We start from the raw sequence: 6,047 nt of genomic DNA, 5'->3' as shown, positions 1-6,047 counted from the left end.
TCACATATGCTGGCGTATCGCGCGCGGCGCTCCCTCCCAGTAAAGCTGTGCTCGCTGTCTGCCATCCATCGCTCCCACGCCGCTCGCAACTTAACTTTGAACGCCCTGTTTACGCCGATGTCCAGCGGTTGGAGTTCTTTGTTAACACTCCCGGGACTACGGCAAGCACTGAATTCATCAGCTTCGCTTGGTTTTTTTACACCGGCGGTAAGACGGGCGCTCGCGCGCCCATGTCTTCCAGCCCAGTCACAGTGTTGGAGCTGTCCAGCATCTTGGCCTTCTGAAGGCTGCTCACACTGCCGGGGCTGTCCAGCATCCAGGGCGGAGGGTGAATTAGAGTGCGACTGTCCGTCAAGGACGCAGCTGCATTTAGAGAGGCAGAAGTTGTCGTTGGTGAGGGACGGTAAGCTGGCTGCCGAGCTGTTGCGCCCGGAGGGTTTTTCTGGGGTACCTGTAGCGCACTGGGATTTAATAATTTTTTTATTTTATTTTTTTTTTCGTGCCCCTGGTACTGTGCTGGAGCTCCAGGAGGGAGAGTGTGACGGCCACAGGGCCTAATGCTTGTTGTGTGTTTGTTCCACTATGGTTGCAGGTTTCCATCAGGGTGGCGCTGTGTTGATTGATCCTGCACTGCAGCCTCTTCTCTTCTCCTGCATTCACCACCTGCCAAATTGGAGGGGCCGTCCAATCGGTTGTGGTAAGGTGTATTTTGCTGTCTTAAGACAATTTTTGTCATGCGTCCTTTTTCCAGTTTACTGTCGGCGTTGCAGGTCCAGTGTAGGGAATTTGGTTGATTGCAGCGGTTAATGCTCTAGGAGCATATGGGATGCTACAGTGCCTTTTTCAGAAGATCAGACATGGAGGCCGAGCACGGCCTGCAGGGTCAGACTAATGAGAAGTTACTTTGTAGTCACAGTCAGTCTGTGTGGCCCAAAATAATAGTAAATGGACCGATATAATAATAACTTAGATCTACGTTGGTCGGTCACATGATCCATGACGTTCCCTCTCTGCCCTGACGTCGTGCCCTGTAGCTGAGCACTGCTAAGCTGCTAGAGATGGTCGGCCACTGCTGGTGGCGACACCGAGGGAGTAAACTACTGGTCCGGTGAGCAGGTTCTGACACCAGACACCAGAGCCTGGAAACCCCTAGTGACAGACAATAGACAATAGTTTGTTCCCATGAGAGCGTAAATGTGTAGCTAAGTGTGTCTCGGTAAACTCCTAAAGCCACCATCTTGTCATGTACCCACTCAATGAAAGCTTCCCCGCCTCCATGTTAAGGATCTGTACAAGGTATGAGCTGCCATTGTTAGTGGCTTCTAACTTTTGGCTGGCTTCTGGTTTTGGTCAAATACGGAGCATTCATCCCCCTTGAGCCTCCACCACTTTCTCTCTTCCCTCCCCTGCACCCCTGCCCTGATACATACCACTCCAGAGTTCATACTATAGAATCGACTGCTTTGTAGAAACACACTGAACCGCTCGGCAACAGTTTGCTGCCCTGAAAACAACTTTTTCATGGACTGCTGTTTGTGGCATGGAGCCTCATGTGCAGGTGAAACGTCACTTTGAATTTAAAAAGGCTGTTAATAAGACTAACAGTGAGTAGGCTTGGGGAGTTTAGACCATTTGGACAATGTCATGTGGAGAACGTTTGCCTTGCTCTGTTGTAGGTGTCACTTCCAGAAAAGAAGCAGGAAATACACAGGGTAAGTCACATTTATCTGAACTATGTTGATGTGTGTGTGTGTGTGTGCACAAATCTTTGCACATCAACATATGCTCCGTGTCCAGTGCAGCTGTTGTGGTGACGCTGCTGTCTACATGAACTTTATGAAAAGCCACCGTGTTTTGTTCGTGTGGATTATTGTTTTGTGAAATGTCGACCAAGTCTATGTGAAGTCTTTGTTTGACTTCAGTCCTAATTAAACTGCCCAGAGATGGGGAGTCCCCGTGTCTTTCCTCTTCTAGGAAAGACTTCTCCTCTGCCATTTTGTCTTTTTGCAGGACAGTGTAGTTGGCCTGGTCCGGGTTGCTTTGCATTGCAAATTTCGTTTACCAGCTCTGCACATTTGTCAAACCAGTGTCTTAGTTCAACATTGTAAGAGAAGACTGAAAGCCAAGCCAAGAAAGCGCCCAAGAGTCAGAGAGAACTGCTTAAGTAGGCATTTTAATTTTTGAAGGCCTCAGGTTTAGGCAGTTTTGTGTCTGAGAGAGTGGCTCAGAGAGTTGGCTGGGCCAAGGAAGGACCTGAAGGACCTGGGTTTAATTCTTGCATTTTTTATTTTGTGAACAGTCAAAGTGAAGAGTGAAAAGTGAGTGGAGAAAATGTGCATACATCTGAAAGAATGGCTCAGAGGGTTAAGTGAGTGGTGTGTTGTTCTGTGGGACTGGGTTCAGTTCCAGTTCCTTTTTTCTAGTGAAACACTCCAAGTAAAGAGTGAAAGGTTCACTGAGGGGAGGTCCAAATGCCTGAGTGGCTCAGGTGGTTAAGGGAGTGCTTTAAGAGCCAGGTTTGATTCCTATGAAATTGCTGTAGTGGCACTGTAACGCAACCACAGAAAAATCATAAGACTGTACTGTAGAACCTAGTGACTAGCCGGCTAGCTGGAATACGAGTCCACAAACAGCTGCTGTGTGTGAATGGAGCTACGTCGTACACTGACACTGCTACTATTTGCAGCACTAGCTGATCTGCTAATGTAAAGCAAAGAGGTCAAACTTAACCTTTTGTATACACGCGGCCCGAGGACGGGACGGTTCATGTTTTCACTGCAATATCTCCGTCTGGGCGCAGCCATTTTGTGCTCTTTGTTGACAACCTACACCTCGTTGGAAAGCCACTTCCCTACTCTATTGATTGACAGCTCGTTTGACCATACAAAAGGATCGAGGGCCTGTCCCTAGCCAAAAGAATCCAATGAGCGACTATATCGAGCGAAGCACCTCCCCCCACTCTTACGCTTGTATTTTCAGCCCATTATATTTGACGCTGAATCTGATGCAATGGACGTATAGCCAATAAGATTTCCGTCACGGGGATGTCCCACATGAAGGGGTTGTGGAAGGAGGGTGGGCTACAGGCCTAAGCGTAAACATGAACAATGGATGCCGGCTGTCCATGCGTAAATGCGTAATAGTGAGAGTGAGCGTATATCTCCATTCCAGTGGTATTTCCAGTGACCAGAGAGATGGCGAAACGCATGGAAAAGAAGAATTACACTGTTGAAGAAGTTATTGAAGAGTGTACGAGACGGGAAAGCGACTTTTCTGACGAGGATGTGTCGGATGCGCAAAGTTATGTGTCGTCTGTTGACTCGGTGGAGGAGGACATGTTCATTGAAGGAGAAGATATTGTCCATGACAAGTAAGTGTAACTTTTATACATGTTGCAGTTTTATAAATAGAATGTAGACGTTTCAAAGAATTAGTGAATACAGTGTTGTGTCCTTTGTTTTGTTTACCTGTGTGGGGGAGGTGTGCGCTTTTACTATTCCTCCAAAAGTAGTTGTGGAGGACTGATTTGTGAGGTGAACAATGAATACAGCTACAGTTGTTCTGTGAATGAATATCTGATATATACATACAACCATACATACATCTATAGTTATTTTGTTTTATATATATTTTGTGCATTTTTAGGCAAACACTGTGTTCTATTTCATTTACCTGTGTGGGTCCTTTGTTCTGTTTACCTGTGTGGGGGAGGTGTGTGCTTTTACTATTCCTCCAAAAGTAGTTGTGGAGGACTGATTTGTGAGGTGAACAATGAATACAGCTACAGTTGTTCTGTGAATGAATATCTGATATATACATACAACCATACATACATCTATAGTTATTTTGTTTTATATATATTTTTTGCATTTTAGGCAAACACTGTTCTATTTTGTTTACCTGTGTGGTGTGCACTTTTACTATTGATTTGTGAGGTGAACAATGAATGCAGATACAGTTGTTCTGTGAATGAAAACCTTATTTTTTGCATTTTAGGCAAACTGATTCAGATACAGAGTGGGAGCCAAGCACCAGAGCCAGAGCAGCCTCCTACTCCCAGTGTACAACATCACAAGCCAGTCTACATCTCTGGTGACAGTAAGACACCCATCAAGCTTTCTAGCTGTGCTTTGTAGCAGCCCGTGACTGTAACAGTGGCATACTGAGAACAACATGTGGCTGTGAAACCTGTGGAATTGTAAACATGTAAACAGTTTGCTGTAAGTAGTTTGGGTATTTGTTTAGATAAAGGTGTTGTTTTTGACCATATCTCTTGTTCTGAGTCTTTTCTTGTGATGCACAATTTCAGTTTTAGTAGAATAATGAGCATTCAATGTGTTTTTGCTTCACTAACATTATTTCAATCATACTAATAGTGAATCTGAATATGGAATGAGGTTCCTCTAAGTGGCACCTTTCATTAGAGCTCTCATTGATGTCTGTATGTTGAAGCATTCCAGAGTTATGCACTTTGGTGCCAAAGTGTCCATTTGGAGTCTCCAAATGGACACTTTGGAGAGCGCCTGGGAATACCTACAGAAAAACCTGTCCCAAATGGTCATTTCTTGTCCAATTACTATCTACTTTTAACTGGGAATAGGTAAGACTTCAGCCTGTGTCACTATATTGTCATCTAATCAACATCACCATGCTCCAGTTGTCAAGCAGCCTTTTTTTACAAAAAAGTGTTACCTTCACAATGAGACCAAGCTTTTGCACATACTCCTAAGGGCTCACAAACAGCTTGTAGTTTAATTTGGGTATGCCTTTGACAGGCGTTTCATCAACTATTGAGGGTGGTGTTAAAGGGTTAAAGACTACAAAAATAATGTTCATGTCTGCTCTTGTTCTCAGTCATTAGCCAGAAACTGTGGGCTTCTACTGGTCATTTATATATTGTTTATATGTAAGTTAATTGTGTGATTGATGAAGCCAAACAAAAACAACATCCTGTGGACATTTGACTAAATAAATAAATATATAAAAACACAGTTAGTGTTTAGGAGGTTTTTTGGGTTTTCATGTTTAAAGGATCGGTGAGAGGGACAGTAGGTGGCGGTAATGCACCTCAAACATTGGTTGTCACTCTCCATTAAACAGAAGAAGAAGAAGTTCTCAGGAAGTGATAAGTTGGCAGCACATTGGCGCCATTTTGGAGACAACCTGAAGCAGGTGTGGAAGTTCAGCTGCTTGGTCTGATGTACTGGTGGTGTAACATCCACCGAAAGATTAGAGAAAGGGCCCTGGTTCGACCGAAGGAGAAGAGAGAAGGCCTGGTTCCACAGAAAGGCCTGGAAGCAGAGGCAGCGGCCTGCTGCTGGCGGGCACATGGCGCACAGCGAGGAGCTGCAGCAGGTGCTGTTGGCTTGTTTGAGTTTACAGTGAAGATGAAGACACAAGTTGATGAATGTTGTTTTGTCTTTAGAAGCCAGAGCAGGTGCTTCCACCCTGTGAATGGCTGCAGATCATCTGGACTTCATTACAGAGTCGCTGAGATAAAAGGGAAGCATTATTGTCTGTGTTCAACAATAAGTGTTACATTCAAACGCTTCATAAATATCATTGTGAAGTTAATGCTTCCAAACTAACAAAGTTTGTCTCCATGTAGTGGTGAACAGGAGACAGTTTAAGACACACAGCTGAAAGCAGTGATAATCAGAGCACATGGCGCTCAGGAACAATGCACAGACTGCAGAGGATCCAGGCTCTGAGGACGGGCGCTGCCTGCTTGTGAATTTACAATGAAGTCATGAAGTGTTTTTTTTAAAGTTGAATTTAGTTGTAAATTGTGTCATCACGTCTGATTTTCCCTCTTCAGGCCTTGAAGGCCTTCCTTGGTGCTTTCTGGGAGACGTTGCAGTGGATTGAACTCAACAAGGTGAGTGGATGTTTCCTGGCTGCTTCACTGCCGATGGTAGGACACACCAACCTGAAGACTCTGCTCGGACTCGGCCTGGTCCTCAACTGCGAGTACTTCCATCAGCGTTTGGTTTTACTCGTGTTGCCCTCATGTCTGCAGTGTTTTAACTCTGCATTGCAGATCATGT

General features: G+C 44.9%; 1 long non-coding RNA gene across 1 annotated transcript; it reads left to right on the top strand.

The window, feature by feature from the left end:
* Positions 1-642: 642 nt before the first annotated feature.
* LOC114449923 (uncharacterized) lies at positions 643-5,571 on the top strand. The gene is made up of 4 exons (XR_003672021.1): positions 643-697; positions 1,677-1,712; positions 5,101-5,355; positions 5,426-5,571. It is a non-coding gene; the product is annotated as an uncharacterized LOC114449923 (long non-coding RNA).
* Positions 5,572-6,047: the final 476 nt, after the last annotated feature.

Source organism: Parambassis ranga, chromosome 17, assembly GCF_900634625.1.
Source record: "Parambassis ranga chromosome 17, fParRan2.1, whole genome shotgun sequence".
NCBI lineage: Eukaryota > Metazoa > Chordata > Actinopteri > Ambassidae > Parambassis > Parambassis ranga.
This window is presented reverse-complemented; position numbering and strand designations above follow the sequence as displayed.